This window comes from Mesocricetus auratus, unplaced genomic scaffold (assembly GCF_017639785.1).
Source record: "Mesocricetus auratus isolate SY011 unplaced genomic scaffold, BCM_Maur_2.0 Super-Scaffold_15014, whole genome shotgun sequence".
Lineage (NCBI taxonomy): Eukaryota > Metazoa > Chordata > Mammalia > Rodentia > Cricetidae > Mesocricetus > Mesocricetus auratus.
In genome coordinates this window covers 34,403,842-34,418,649 of record NW_024429186.1, presented here as the reverse complement: position 1 = coordinate 34,418,649, position 14,808 = coordinate 34,403,842, and the positions used below count along the sequence as shown (strand labels likewise).

The 14,808-nt window shown below is 45.6% G+C and overlaps 1 protein-coding gene across 9 annotated transcripts in view; it reads left to right on the top strand.

The window, feature by feature from the left end:
• Window positions 1–923: 923 nt before the first annotated feature.
• Window positions 924–14,808, top strand: part of Rgs6 (regulator of G protein signaling 6) — a 515,997-nt gene continuing 502,112 nt past the window's right edge. For 4 of the 9 annotated variants that reach the window (XR_005876224.1, XM_040742797.1, XM_040742796.1 and 1 more), the window contains exon 1: window positions 927–1,362. The gene's annotated coding sequence lies outside the window, so the exon portion shown is untranslated. Of the gene's footprint in view, window positions 1,363–1,463; window positions 1,711–1,809; window positions 2,108–14,808 lie in introns of those variants that run through there. The other 5 variants (XM_040742794.1, XM_040742795.1, XM_040742791.1 and 2 more) reach the window with 4 other exon arrangements.

Genomic DNA, 14,808 nt, shown 5'->3' with positions numbered 1-14,808 from the left:
ATCTCCACCTACAGCTTCCTAAAATAATTTGAGATAGGCTTTCATGTAGCTCATTCGAACTCCCTATATAGTCAAAGATAGCCTTGAACTTCTGATCCTCCTGCCTTCACCTCCTGAGTGCTTGGATTGTAGTGGCTGCCCTGTCACTTGAGTTTGACTCAATGCTGGGGATCAAATTCTATCAAATTCTTAGTTCACTGTACTAAGTGAGTTTCATCTGCATCGCACCCAGCCTCCTAAGTAACCGAACATCACATTTCAGATCTCCCACGTTGAAGTTGTCCATTCAAGTTACCCCTGGGCATTTGAATGTCAACTTTTCTTTTCTTGTGCAAGGATATTTGCATAGTTCTCCTTTGTAGTGCTTCAAGATAGTATAAACCACAAAGCACTCCCGGTGCTTCGTGTGGCATAAACGTGGAATTAATAAAACGACGAGGTTAGCAACAATCTCTCTGAGAAGCACAGCGGCTCATTTTAATTTAGAGGGCGCCAGTCCCTCGTCAGTGAGTAATTCAAAAGCTACCGGGGGGGCACAGCACCCCAGGCCAGAATCGCGAGCACCTTGGCGCCACTAAAGTTTCAGTACCCGGTCAGCCTAGCAGCGAGGAGAGTAGCAGCCGAGGACCCTTGGCTAGCTTGAGGCAGTCCCTTAGCTTTTCTAGGCAGCTGTTCTGTTGCCAGGAATCTGCAGATTTTTTTCCCCCTCGCTGCACAGAGCCTGATCCGCACCTCGGGCGGCGCTAGGACAGGTGAGCCTGGCGGCGGCGCCCTAGAGACACGCTCAGGTGCCAGGGACCGGCTTACAGCGCGTGGCTCAGGCCAGGTGCGGGCGCCCAGGTGCGTGGCGCGGGGCTGCAGCTGCTCTGGGTGCCCGACAGCGGGCGCCGCTGCGGCAGCGGCCGAGCTGAGCGCTTGGGCTGCGCGACTCCGGGCAGTTCCTTGGCGATAGGCCCCTCTGGGTGGCCAAGAGCTCCGCCCGGAGGCGCCCCGGGGTCCCTGTTGCTTCGGTCGCCAAGGGGGGCGGATCCGGTCCGGGCCAGAGAGGGGCTAGGGAGACACCCCAAAAGCCCCGCGCCCTGGCACCATGCGACTCGCCGCGCCTCCTCCTGAGTCTGGGGCTGTCCAGTCTGCTCGCTGAGCCCCCTGCGGTCGCCACCGCGGAGGGAGAGTGGCACCGAGGAGGAGGAGGCGGCACCCGGGAGAGCAGCGTCCGGACGGATTCCGCCGCCCCCCCCGCCCCCCGCCCCCGAGAGCTGACGGCTCCCGGGATCCCCAGCCTTATCATGCTCGGGGCGCCAGCCCGGCTTTAGGAGAAACTGAGACGCCAGAGCGAGTCGGAGCAATTCTTTGGTTGCTAAGGTAATTGTAGTTAGACAAAACGGGACAAGAAGAGAATCGGGGAAAGGGAATGGAAACCGCACCCGCGCCGGGATCTGTGTGGCTTGCATCCCTCGGGGGGGTGGGCGCTTGTCCATTTCGGATGCATGACAGGTGCGGGTGTGTGTCTGCAGTTTGGGACTGTGCGAGGCGAGCTTATGTAAGTGACTTGGCGAGCTGGCGTGCGGACTTGAGTGGGATGGGTGCAGGTCTGCTTGGAAATCGCCTTCCTGGCTTCGGGGTGGGACGCGCTCCGCGCCTGGGCCTGGAGGGCGTGAAGGTTCGGCGGCTTTCTGTTCTTCCCAGCCATCCGGTTCCGAGAGAGCGCAGGTGGGGAAGTCTACCTTCAGCAACTTTTCCTGTGAATAAGCTCCTGGTTTGTGGGTTGGAAGGGTGAGGCTTGATGGTGAGGTGAGGCAGGCAGGGGAGGCTGGTGAGGTTTGTGGCTTGGGAATTGCCTTTGCAGACAGTAGTAGCCTTTCTGGGCCGGTCTGGCTGCTTAAAAAGTGAGATGAGGAAAGTGACCCAGAAATTTTAAATGTGTTCAGCAAGGAAAGCGGCGGATTTTCATCCTTTTTTTAAATTTGACAAAGTGGGAGAGTTTTCTCCCTCGTTGAGACAAATGGCATTTCTAGTCTGCAAATAAATTGAAGATGTTTTGAATATCGTTGGTTTGGAATTATTCCCTCAGCATCGGTGCCTGCCTGTTTAGGAACTGGACCTGTAGGTAAGTTCTGACCAATACTCTTTAGCAGCCCCAAAGCAAAACTTCAAAGACAACCAGGAGGAAGTAATTATTAGACCCTTTTCTTTCCAGGGAGGATGGAGACTAGGTAACTGGGCTGGTGTGTATCAGTGTGTACAGAATGGTTGCAAGTTTACGAGTGATACGTCAAGGTTACAAGGCTCTTACAGAACAATTTTTTTTTTTTACAAGCAGGTAGGTGGGTGATTGTGTGGAGTTGGATCTGGGCGGCCAGGAAAGTTTCAGTGCCTCCTATATCCTTTAACCTTGCTCCTAACTTACTAACTTGGTATTAGATGGGACTAGCCCATCAAAGAGGAGGACAGAGACAGTTACCACAGTCACCTTTGTAAGCCAAAGCCTTGCTAGCCAGCACCAGGAGAGCCAAGAGGATATATTGAGTTCTCTGACACCAGTGTAAAGCTAAATCATGTAGATTCCGAGGTGATCTTGTGTACTGCAAGCTCCAGGATGGGGAAAACCTCCTCCCAACTCCTCCTTTCCGGAAAGCAGCTCCAGAGTTTAGAAACGTCAGCCATTGGGAGGTATTTTGGCGGAGGAGATAGCTTTTGGTGTTTCTCTTTCCGTAGTCTTTCTATTGGCTCTTAACTTTACTCCCCATTCTCCTTGTGGAATTTCAGCTAACATTCACTGGGTTCATTCTGCTGAGAGACTTTCAGTGAAGAAGTGTACTTTTTTCTTTGAAGCCATCAGTTTGTCACATCAAATGTGACAGGGCAAGGATGCCTGTGTGGCTGCAATGTCTCTTTAAAGGAGACTTATTTGTTTATGGTGTATGAAATCATATATTCAACATAAATATTTTTAAATGAGCAAACATTACTCACAGGGGGAAAAAAGGATGCATCGGATAATGGAATTTGCCAGTAATTTTCAACATCTTGCCATCCCAGAGGGATGGAAGTGTAGGAGAACGTAGGATCCTTCTGGTCCCTGTGCCTCTGGTTTTCTCCCATATGTTTTTATTTCCTGAACTCTAAGACTTTGCCAGGAACTGCTGCACATTCCAGGGGTTAAAAATGGAGATGAGGAAGAAGCTGTTTGCCACATCATTTTTTTTTCCTCTCAGAGGGCTCAATGCTGGGATTATTTTTTCCTTTAGCTCCACAGCTCATCTTAATTCTTAGTGCTTTGTACGTAGGAATGCATTTAACCTCCTCATTTATTTTCAGGGCAGCCGGAAGAATGTATTTAATGAATTCCATCTTCATTGTAACATATGGTGCCGTATAAATAATTACTATACATACTGCCCTGCTGTATAGAAAGAGATAGAAATGCGCAATAAACTTTCATGTAGATTGATATGGATAGGAATGATATGGATGGCAAAAAAATAAAACAGTTTTACTTTCCCTCTTGATTAGATGAGTAATGTTTATCTATTGGAAACAATTTGGTGAAAAGAAAGACTCTTTGCAATGCCCCACAGAAGGTGACACAGCTGTTGACATTTTTTGAAACTACATTCTTCCAGATGTTAAGCCTGTTAAGTCTTCACCGAGCTCCCTCCCTACCCCCCCGATTTTCAAATCTTATAAACAGAACTTATATTTTGTCAACGGCTTGGGAAATAACTGCCAATATCCTAGGCAATTTCAATAGATGAGGTTATAATTTTCACTCAAGGTCCTTGTTTTCAAAGACAGTCAGCTGTTTGTTTCTCTACCCCTTGGAAGCCAGTGTCTCTGCTCCCAGCTGGGAAAACCTGGGGTTCCCCTACAGATTTAGGCGGTAAAGCAGCAGAAAAGATGTTGACCATTCTGGTGGAACACCTGAGTTGTGGCTGCAGTTTATCTGTCAGCTCCTCTGGAAGGGCAGGGGACACCTTCAGGTTTAGGTCTGGGAGCTTATGGCTTGTGTGCTGCCTTGACATTTGATGAGGGTGATCTTTGTTTGAAGAGGGATTATTCAAACAGACAGCTGGGGCTCATCCCCCCTCACCCCAGAGGCTCTGATTCATTCCACCTGGAGCTAGCCTGAGAATTTACATTTTTTAACAAATCTCTGACTCTGCTGACCATATGAGACCTGGGAAGATAACCCCTTTTGAAGCCAGAGTCTCTCTTTGCCCCCAGCAACCAGGTTCCTGGTACTTGCCTGCCATGTTGTTTCCATCAGGTGTTCAGGGAACACTGGCTGAATCAATATTATTTTCTCCATGGGAGGAAAGCTTTCTAAAGTAGTCAAGATAGAGAATAAACACTCAGAATTTAGGACCATGGAGTTTGTAGTAAGAGTAATTATTAGTCATGCAACCCAGTTCTTCAAACAGCAGGGAATGGAAGACTGCTTACACATAAGCAATTAAACTGAACAGTAACCTTAATGATTTGAATTAAATAACTAGGAATACAGGCCTGAGACACTGTAAACCATGAACCAAATTCCTCTCAGCTACATTCTAGAGTTCTGTAAGAGGCAATTCATTTTCTGCCACATAGTTGACCCTCCAAATTTATGAGTTCCTCATCTGCCCGTTCAACCAACTGCTCATCAAAATTATTCAGAAAAGAATGTATTGGTGCTGAACATGGACAGCCCCATTCATTATTCCTGTGATGGTGAATTTTACTCTTCAACTTGACACAACCTAGAATTACCTGGAAAGAGAGTCTCAATGGGGGATTAGATAGACCAGGTTGGTCTATGGCAGTGGTTCTCAACCTTCCTTTTAACACAGTTCCTCATGTTACAATGACTCCCCCAACCATAAAATCATTTTCATCGCATTTCATAACTCTAATTTTGCCACTGCTATGAATCATAATGTAAGTACTGATAGGTGACCCTTGTGAAAAGGCCATTTGACCCCCAAAGGGGTAGTGAGACACAGGTTGAGAACCATTGGTCTATGAGCATGTCTTTGTGGCACACGTGCTTCTCCCCACAACATACCTGGTAAATAAAACTGTAATTAAAAATAAAAAAGAAGATAGACATCAACTTCATAGTGATTAGAAGAAAGTACGTGACACCAACTTCTGACTTCCACATGGGCACATGTGTATGCTCACACCCATGTGTGCATGTTACACACACACACACACACACACACACACACACACACACACACACACACACACAGAGGTTTAAAAACCATAAATACCCGATTGGGCAAATGAGTCAGTCTTCTAACTGTGGTTATTAAAATTAATTGCTATGGAGACATCTTGACTTCTCTAGATACCTGGTAAAAAGCCACCTTTAATTTGAACCATGCAGGAGAGTTGTCTTATTCTCTGGCATTTGATACCCTGAGAGGCTATGTTCTTGCTAAAGTGGTTCACAAATCCTGCTGGGATGAGGTCTCCTGCAGGAATGTGAAGCAGTAGTGGAATTCTCTGGAAGTTCCCAAGACACCAGTGTTGCTTTCACCGTGACCAGGCTGGCCCAGAGCCCAGACAGAGAACCACTGCTGTTTGCTCTGACAGAAGTACCAGAGGCACCTCACAGCCTTTGAATTGTATTTTTGAACTTCAATTTTTTCATCTGTAAAAGAAGCGCAACAACTCCACCCCCTGAGTGGGTGAGACCGGTGGCACAGGATTGTGTACAAATCTGGGTGAGAAGTGTGAGAAGATGGATCCATTACACAGCCACACATCCCTGACTGGCTTTTTGTCAACTTGACCCAGCTACAACAATCTGGGAAGAGGGACCCCAGTTTATAAGATGCGTCCACCAGATTGACTATAGGCAAGTGTGTAGGACATTTGTTTTGTTAATGATTAATGTGGAGGGTGGGTCTAGCTTGTTGTAATCTGTATGGAGGTAGTCCTAGGTTTTATAAGAAAAAAGATTGAGTTGGTCATGAAGAGCAAGCCTCTAAGCAGCACCCCTTCATGGTCTCCTACCTCCAGGGTCCTGCCCTGTTTGAGTTCCTGCTCTGACTTCCTTTGATGATGGACTGTTGTTTCCTCCCCAGATTGCTTTTGGTTTTGTTGTTTTATCACAGCAATAGAAATCATAACTAAGGCAGGTATTTTATAATATTGTGTGTGTGTGTGTGTGTGTGTGTGTGTGTGTGTGTGTGTGTTATTGGTGATCAAATCCAGGGCCTTTTCATACTAGGCAATCACTCTGCCTTTTCCTAATTTTTAGTTTCAAACAGGATCTTGTTAAGTTACCGAGGCTGGCCTTGGATTCACTCTGTAGCTTAGGCAGGCCTTGAACTTTTGGATCTTCTTCCTCAGCCTCCTGAGGCTGGGATTATAGGCTTGCATTAGCAGGTCCAGTGTTTTGACAGTGAGTCTTTTGAGACATAGATATTTATTCCTGAGTAATGAGTCTTTTTTTCCTCTTGCCAAGGACTCAAAAGTATCAGTCTAGTGTTTGATGGACTGAGTCCCTCTCAAATTCAGCTCCACAGTTCCATAGTTGGGATTGGAGAAGACACATGGAAGGCAAATGGTCAGACTTCTAAGTGGGAGAGGACAAAGGAGGTCTGGCCTCTTTTGTAGCAGCTAAGATGCTTCCACATCTTGAGGCTAAAGTCAGGGATGGAGGAGAGAAAACACTGGTACCTACCCATCATCTCCAGCAAGACTGCTTCAGCCACATCGGGTTAAAGAAAGGAATGATGGGTTGGTATTGATATGGTGTTTGGGCAGTTATGGGAAGCATGGGTGGACTAGTCTAGATATGGATGTAAGTGCAGTGGTTATAATTTCATCCTTATTATCTATTATTATTTATTTATACATTTTATTTACTTCCAGTGAGACTGCATCTTGCCATGTTTTTGGATTGATCTTGAACTTCTAGACTCAATTAATCCTTAACCTCCTGAGTAGCTAGGACTTCAGGCCCATGTCACTGCTCCTGGTTTAGACTCAGATCTTCTCTGACTCCTAAGTCGTCAGTCTGTGGTGTATCTCAAGTTGGGGGATAAATGGAGACCCTCCCCTGGAGATACTCAATCATTTTGTAGATGAGGTAGACACAAATAGGGAAGTAACAAAAAGGGTGTTGGGTGACTTCTTAGGAATGGATGGCGTTCTACATGGCAGGTCTGTTGCCGGCAAGTGGAAGGTAGTGATGGGGGAAAAACACAGCTCTTATTTCAAAGCGAATAAGAGATGGTTTATTCTGGTGCCAAATTTCAGTGGCCATGCCTGGGAAGCATGGAGCTATCTTATCCAAGGTTCCAGATTTCCAGTGGAAATAGCTTCATCAAGATGTAAATCAGGGCATTAAAAAATGCATTGGTGGAAACAGCAGAGATGGTTATAGCAAAATGGGGGAATCTCTCCTGTAGGCCTCAGATGTTATTTGATGACAGCCTTGGCTTTTGGGTTGGTGGAAGTTAGAGGTCTGAGGTGGAAGTTAATAGATTCCAAAAATATTTTAAACCTGTGACTAGCAGATAACAAAACATTAGGTCCAATACAGAGGTGGACAAGGAATGGCCATTGCAGAGGGCTAAAACTAGCCTAAGATAAGGTAACTGGGCTCTGAGCCTGAAACATTCCAACCTCCCCACACCTTTGCATTTCTAAAACATCAATTGCAGATACAATTTCTTTCCAGGAAGGAAGTCAGGAAGGACAACGGCACAGCTAGTTCAGAGAGAGAATATTCAGCCAGATCCCGAAGAGATAGACTTTAGAAACTAGGAAAAAAGTTCACAAGGAAGGGAAATAACAACATGATTTTTTTCAGATGAGAGATGGTGCTAATAACTGGTCCTGACATTGTTGCTGTTTACTTTTAGAGGAAAAGCTGATGTAATGGGCTGGAGTTGTGGCTCAGTAGTAGAATGTATGCCTAGCACATCTAAGGCCAGCAATTCAGTCCCCATCACGAAAACCTAAACCAAAACTAACATAAAACTTTATAATGAAAACCACCCCAGGTCACAGTGGGTGGGATGGCACTTGGGGGCTCTTTACTGTCCCACTCCACCCCAGCTCCTCTCCCTCCTAGCCCCATCACAGTCACATTTATATGTTGAGGATTTCCTTCCACTAGGAAATTCATTCCAGGATAGCAGAGACTCCTTTATTCCCTGGAAGAACTTCAGCATCTGCTGCAGATTCTGGTTCATAGTAATTAAGAACAATATATAGGACAAACAAAGGGAAAAGCATTAAGAAACAGGTTGCAAGCTGAAGCATGTAACAAGACTAACTAGGTCAGGTAAATGGGGAGCTGGTGGGGTGTCCTTTCACAAAGGCAACTTCAATTGTGATTTTCTTTAAACGTGCTTGCTTTGTAATAAACACATGCAAGGCTTTCCCTCCCAGAAAGAAATGCATTTAAATCTAGTTTTCTTAAAATACGACCCTCTGACACCTTTTAAAATAGAGATATGGTACTCAGTAATGTTTCTTTTTGCCTCCCCATTATTTCTTTTTCTTGAAGATATGGAGAGCAAGCTTGTGGTCGGCCTCCTGTCTCTGCCTCCTGCATGTTGAGATCCCTGCATGCTGCCATTATGCCAGGCTGTACTTCCTTCCACTTCCCTCCTGAAATCAAAGCAGCCACCCATGGGTGATGGCAAATGGCTGCTGATGCTGGCCTTCAGGATTGGGAAGGTTAGAGACATGCAAGGTCTGCTTTAAATGGAAGAGGGTGTGATGCCCAGAAAGTCCTGCTATTGTATTCTTAATCATGAGTTTCAGTTTGAAGAATTAGTGTGTTTGCTGACAATCCAGAACAACACTTGTCTGAACACACACACACACACACACACACACACACACACACACACTCTTCAGTGCACTTGCCCTTAAACTGCTAGGGAAGTGCCAATATGTTCAGATTCCAAACCAAACAGGAAGCACCCTTGTTTTCCTGCCCTTATATCCGAATGCAAAGGCTGATTCAGCAGCTGGTCAGAATAGAGAGGATGCTGTCACAAGGAATGGCCATATTAATATATCTTAGATTTTTTTTGGGGGGAGAAGACATGTGCAATGTCAGTGTAGCAGGAAATTTAGGGCTCAGCTTCTGGACATTGACAGTGGACAACACAGACAATATTAACCAATCTGGGTTCTTTGTGAGGGCAGGACAGGGCTGTGGGGAGTATTGCACTGAGGTGGAGCGTGCTCCTGAAACAGCCTGTGACAAGCAGAACTTCTCCACTGGCCTGGGGTAGGAGTCCCCTATCCCATGTCACAGTGCCCTGCAGGGTCTGTTGCTCTTTCTGCTCCTTCTCCTCCCTGCTCCTACCATTCAGTGAGTCAGTTACACGGTCAGTGGCTGTTTTCTAAATGCTAAATGATGCTTGCATTCCACCAGAGGAAAAAGACGAGCAGAAGGCAGTCAACAAATCATATAAACATGGGGAGGAGGGAGGGTCCATCCCATTTGGAGTTTTCGATGAAGAGGTTGAGTGGAGCTTGAGATTGCCGGGTCTAGGATGGGGCCAGGACACAGGGGCTGTGTAAGAATCACAGGCATTTCGATGTGAATGAAAGGACAGCATGACAAACAGCGAAGTATCTATGAGAAGGTAACACTCTCTTTTCTCGTGTAGAGTCTTAAATATATCAGGCACCAATGATCTCTATAGTTCAGAGAACTCAGGACTGGGAAAATCTGGCTTGCAGGCAAAGCAACAATGAGTAAATATTTGTTATGAAAGTGAGAGACACCAAGTGGCACTTTCCTCGGCTTCTGTTGGTAGTGGAGGTATGCTGTGGGCCCTGTTCACTACTCACGGGCTGCTTTCTGGGATCTTGTATCTTATTCAGTGCAACATTTGCAAGAGAGTTTGCTTATGGCAGTCAGCACAGAACCCCCATGCTCCATCCCAAGGCACAAGTCTTAGAGGAGGTTGAGCACTGATACCTAGGTCTCCCTGTGGCTCAGGGGAGACATAATAAGCTAAATGTTTCCATGGGATTTATTTAACTTACTTACTAAGTTACTAGTAACTAACTTACTAAGATTGACAAGGAAGTCCCCAGACGTCTCATTCCAATGCATAGAGTATTTAGGATGGCACGAAAGCGTATGTGTGGTGATATATTGTTTGTGATCTAAAAAAGCCACTGAAGATCAGCAAAGCAAAGCAGCCAGTCTATAGCTCTTACCTCTACCAAGCTGAAATGGAGATCCTGTCTTCCCTGATTGGAAACTGAATCTCATCCTGTCCTCAATGTGGCTTGAGACTAATTGCCACATGAGAACCTTTGCTTCTTCCTTATAGACCTCTCTAATGCTGGGATTAAAGGCATGAGCTCTGTCGCTCTTTTGGACTGATTCACTCTCATGTAGCCCTGGGTGGCCTTGAACCCACGGAGATCCATCCATCTCTCTCCCCTGAGTCCTGGGATTAAAGGTGTGTGTCACCACTGCCTGGTCTCTATGGCTAGCTAGTGTGGCTAGCTTTGCATTCTGATCCCCAGGCAAGCTTAGCTAAATCATAAACAATATATCACCACGCTTATGACACTTATGCTGTCAATTCCAAGTCCATATTTCTCCCTCTTGGCTTCTTTTATCTTTCAAAAGCTTCTCTGTAAAACCCATTTCTCTTACCAGCTATCTGCAGTGTTGCCCCCCCATCCCAATTTGTTTCTAAGTCCCAGTTACTAAAATTTTCTAATAGTCCTTAAGAGAAATGACCAGTAGACTAGCAAATATGTATTTAAAGATGGGTCAGATCAAGTTGAACATTGCTTCTTGGGAATTCTTGGCTGGGAGTTTCCTGTGGTTGGGATTGGCTCTGTTGTTGGATGTATGAAGATGAATTGTGGTTGACGAGGTCAGAATTACAAGTTGGGCATCAGTGTCAAAAGGGACTTGAATGCAACCAATGTAAGACTAATGGCAGTGATGATGATGGCAATGGTTCAAGGCTCTCTTGGATTCGGATACCATCTCCTCACCCCAACCAAAATATGCCCCAACTAAACTTAGGTTAAAAACCAAACATTGCATCTAAACAAATATTTGAGGAATCAGACACGGTTGGATCCAGGAACATAAGGTGTGTTAGCAGATTTCTTGCCTGAAGGTGGTCACTAATAGCCCTATCCTCTGATTGTCCCAGAACAGTCACCTCCTAGGGAAATACCTTTATCTCAGCACCAGGGAAGGGCTTTGGTCCTTGTTGTCTGGATTAGCACACTCTGGCTAGGACAGGTCACACCCCCATCCTCTTCAAGGGAAAGGAAGTCTCACAGGAGAGTAGAGTAGGCTGCCAGAGACAGGCTGGAGGGCTTTGGGTAGCACTAAATGGGCAGAAAGTTATTAAAATTGCACCAGGTGGTAGTGGCACACCACTTTAATCCCAGCACTCAGGAGGCAGAGGTAGGTAGATCTCTGAGTTTGAGGTCAGCCTGTCTACAAAGTGAGCTCTAGGACACCCAGGGCTACACAGAGAAACCCTTTCTTGAAAAAGACAACAAAACAAAACAACACTGTAGGAGTTCTGAGATTATTCATAAAAGTTGAAAAACTTCCCAGCTCCTGAAAGATATTACCAAACACTCATTTAACGGTCAGCCTCAACTCCGATTTTCAGTCCTCTCGTCTGGTATTGGTGAAGAAATGCAGATGTGAGCGGTGGGCACAGTGCCAGACACAGCCTAGTCATGACCACACTTTTGCTTTCTGTGGGGACAAACAACTTCAGGGCCATCACAGGATCCAGGGAAGTTGTGTCCCTCCCTCAGGCCTGCACATATTCACACCCTTCTCTTTAGAACATAGAACACATGGACATATAATGTATTTGCAGAAAAGCACATAAATCACTGCCCACTGGTTCTTGAAACAGTGTTCTTTCTCTCAGACCAAGAAGTAGAATGTTACCTTTCCCTACAAAAGCCACGGTGTGTGTCCTCTCAGTACATATGCAGCTATTTCCCCAACGATAGTCACTAAGCTATCATTGACCATGATTGGATCCTTGAGGTCAAAGTGCACAGGTGTGTCTGTAGCCATTTCTTTCTCACTCCTTATGCATATGAGTGCATTGGACAGAGTCCTTCTTGGTGTCAGGTACAGCCAATTATTCCCTTGCATTGAGATGCTTCTCGTTCATCTATCACTGTTATGGGAACTTTGACCTTTTCCAGCTTGAGTGAGTAGTGCTACTACAGATGTTTTCACATGTGTTCTTTGTGGTGAACCCTGAAGGCTGGATGGCTAGCCCTCAGAGGGTGCTCCAGCTCAGTTTTCTTAAGCAGTTTCACCCACTTATACCCCCAACATTAGTTACAAGCGCTCCTCTATAATCTTGATTTGTTTTTGTTTTTCCAGATAGGCTTTCTTTGCATATCCCTGGCTATCCTGGAACTCATTTTGTAGACCTTGAACTAACAGAGTAGTTGGCTTTGAACTAACAGAGATCTCCCTGCCTCTGGCTCCAGATCCTGGGGTTAAAGAAGTGTACTACCACTGCCTGGCTGATTTTTGAATATTCCTACTGTGTGTTTGGTGGAATCTCATTATGGTTTTGATTTGTATTTCCTTAGGGACCAGTGATGCACATCCAGTTTTCAAAAACCTTTTTTATTCTTTTCTTTTGGTTTTACTGGTGGTTGAATCCAGAGAGTATAAAAGAGAAGCAAGCAAGTGTGTGTGTGTGTGTGTGTGTGTGTGTGTGTGTGTGTGTGTGTGTGGTGGGGAGGGTAGCTCTGTGATTTCTTGCTGGGCCCATCAGAATGACTTCTGTAAGGAAGAATGGCAGGAAGAAGGGTCATTCTTTTATCAACAAGATGATGACCCAGAAATACACAATCAACACGCACATTGAGGCCAATACTCTACCACCAAAGTCTATCTCTAGCCCTTGTATATACTTTTTTGGGGGATTCATTTTTAATAGATTTTGTAATAAGTAGTTAGTTTTCAACTTCACTGACTGGAAATTTTAGAAGAGAAACAGAGTTAGAGGCCCTAAAGCATAAAGTTATCATGGTACATCATCATTCTCGTTACAGTTTTATATAGCTGTATGAGACAGAATGCGGGCAGAACATTTTATATTCCTTTTTCCAAGCAGTGTTATTGAGTGCTACCCACTTTGAGCAGCTAGGGGCGCTGCCTTTCTTGATTCCTTCTCCCTGGATATGCCTGCTGATGGTGCATATCTGGGTCACCACCTTGTTGATGGTAGAAGGACCCACTTCTGGCCATCCTACTTTGGCTTGAGAGATGGAAGATATTTCCCTCTGTCATTTCTCTTTTGTAAGCCTATTCATCTGTTTCCTATTGTCCTAGGGTCCTAGGGAATGACCTTTTGTAGAGAGCTGCAGGCTTCTTCTTTTCCTTTCCCCCTTTGCCTTCTGTGGTGCTGGAAACTGAGCCCAGGGCCAGCATGCGAGGCAAGTGTACTGAACTACAACCCCAGCTTGTTTTACATGTCAATTCCAGTTCCCTCTCCATTCCCTCCTTCCCTGTCCCCCACTAATCCTCCTATCCCATTCCCTTTCTGCTCCCCAGGGAGGGTGAGACCTTCCATGGGGGAATCTTCAAAGTCTGTCATATCATTTGGAGCAGGGCCTAGACCCTCTCCTGTGTATCTAGGCTGAGAGAGTATCACTCTATGTGGAATGGGCTCCCAAAGTCCATTTGTACACTAGGGATAAATACTGATCCACTACCAGAGGCCCCATAGATTAGCCAGGTCTCCTAACCGGCACCCACATTCAGGGGATCTGGATTAGTCCTATGCTGGTTTCCCAGCTATCTGTCTGGGGTCCACGAGCAACCCCTTGTTCAGGTCAGCTGTTTCTGTGGGTTTCTCCAGCCTGGTCTTGACCCCTTTGCTCATCACTGTTCCCTCTCTGCACCTGGATTCCAGAGTTCAGCTCAGTGTTTAGCTGTGGGTGTCTGCTTCTGCTTCCATCAGCTGCTGCATGCAGGCTCTAGGATGGCATATAACATAGTCATCAATCTCATTATCAGAGAAGGACATTTAAGGTAGCCTCTCTACTATTGCTTAGATTGTTAGTTGAGGTCATCCTTGTGGATCTCTGGACATTTCCCTAGTGCCAGATTTCCCTTTAAACCTATAATGACTCCCTCTATCATGGTATCTCTTTTTTTGCTCTCCTCTGTTCTTCCCCTGACTCAATCTTCCTGCTCCCTTATGCCCTCTTCTCCGCTTATCTTTCTCCTGACTCCCTCTCCTCTCCTCCCATGCTCCCAATTTGCTCAGGAGATCTTGTCCCTTTCCCCTTCTCCAGGTGACCATGCATGTCTCTCTTAGGATCCTCCTTGTTTCCTAGCTTCTCTGGCAGTGGGATTGTAGGCTGGCAATCCCCTGCTCCATGTCTAAAATTCATATATGAATGAGTACATACCATGTTTGTCTTTTTTGTGACTGGGTTACCTCACTCAGGATGGTTTCTTCTAGTTCCATCCATTTGCCTGCAAATTTCAAGATTCCATTTTTTCCATTGAATAGTACTCCATTGTGTAAATGTACCATATTTTCTTTATCCACTCTTCAGTTGAGGGGCATCTAGGTTGCTTCCAGGTTCTGGCTATTACAAATAATGCTGCTATGAACATAGTTGAACAGATGTCCTTGTTATATGAATGTGCATCTTTTGGGTATATGCCTAAGAGTGGAATTGCTGGATCTTGTGGTAGACTGATTCCCATTTTCCTGAGGAATCTCCATACTGATTTCCAAAGTGACTGTGTGAGTTTGCACTCCCACCAGCAGTGGAGGAGTGTTCCCCTTTCTCCAC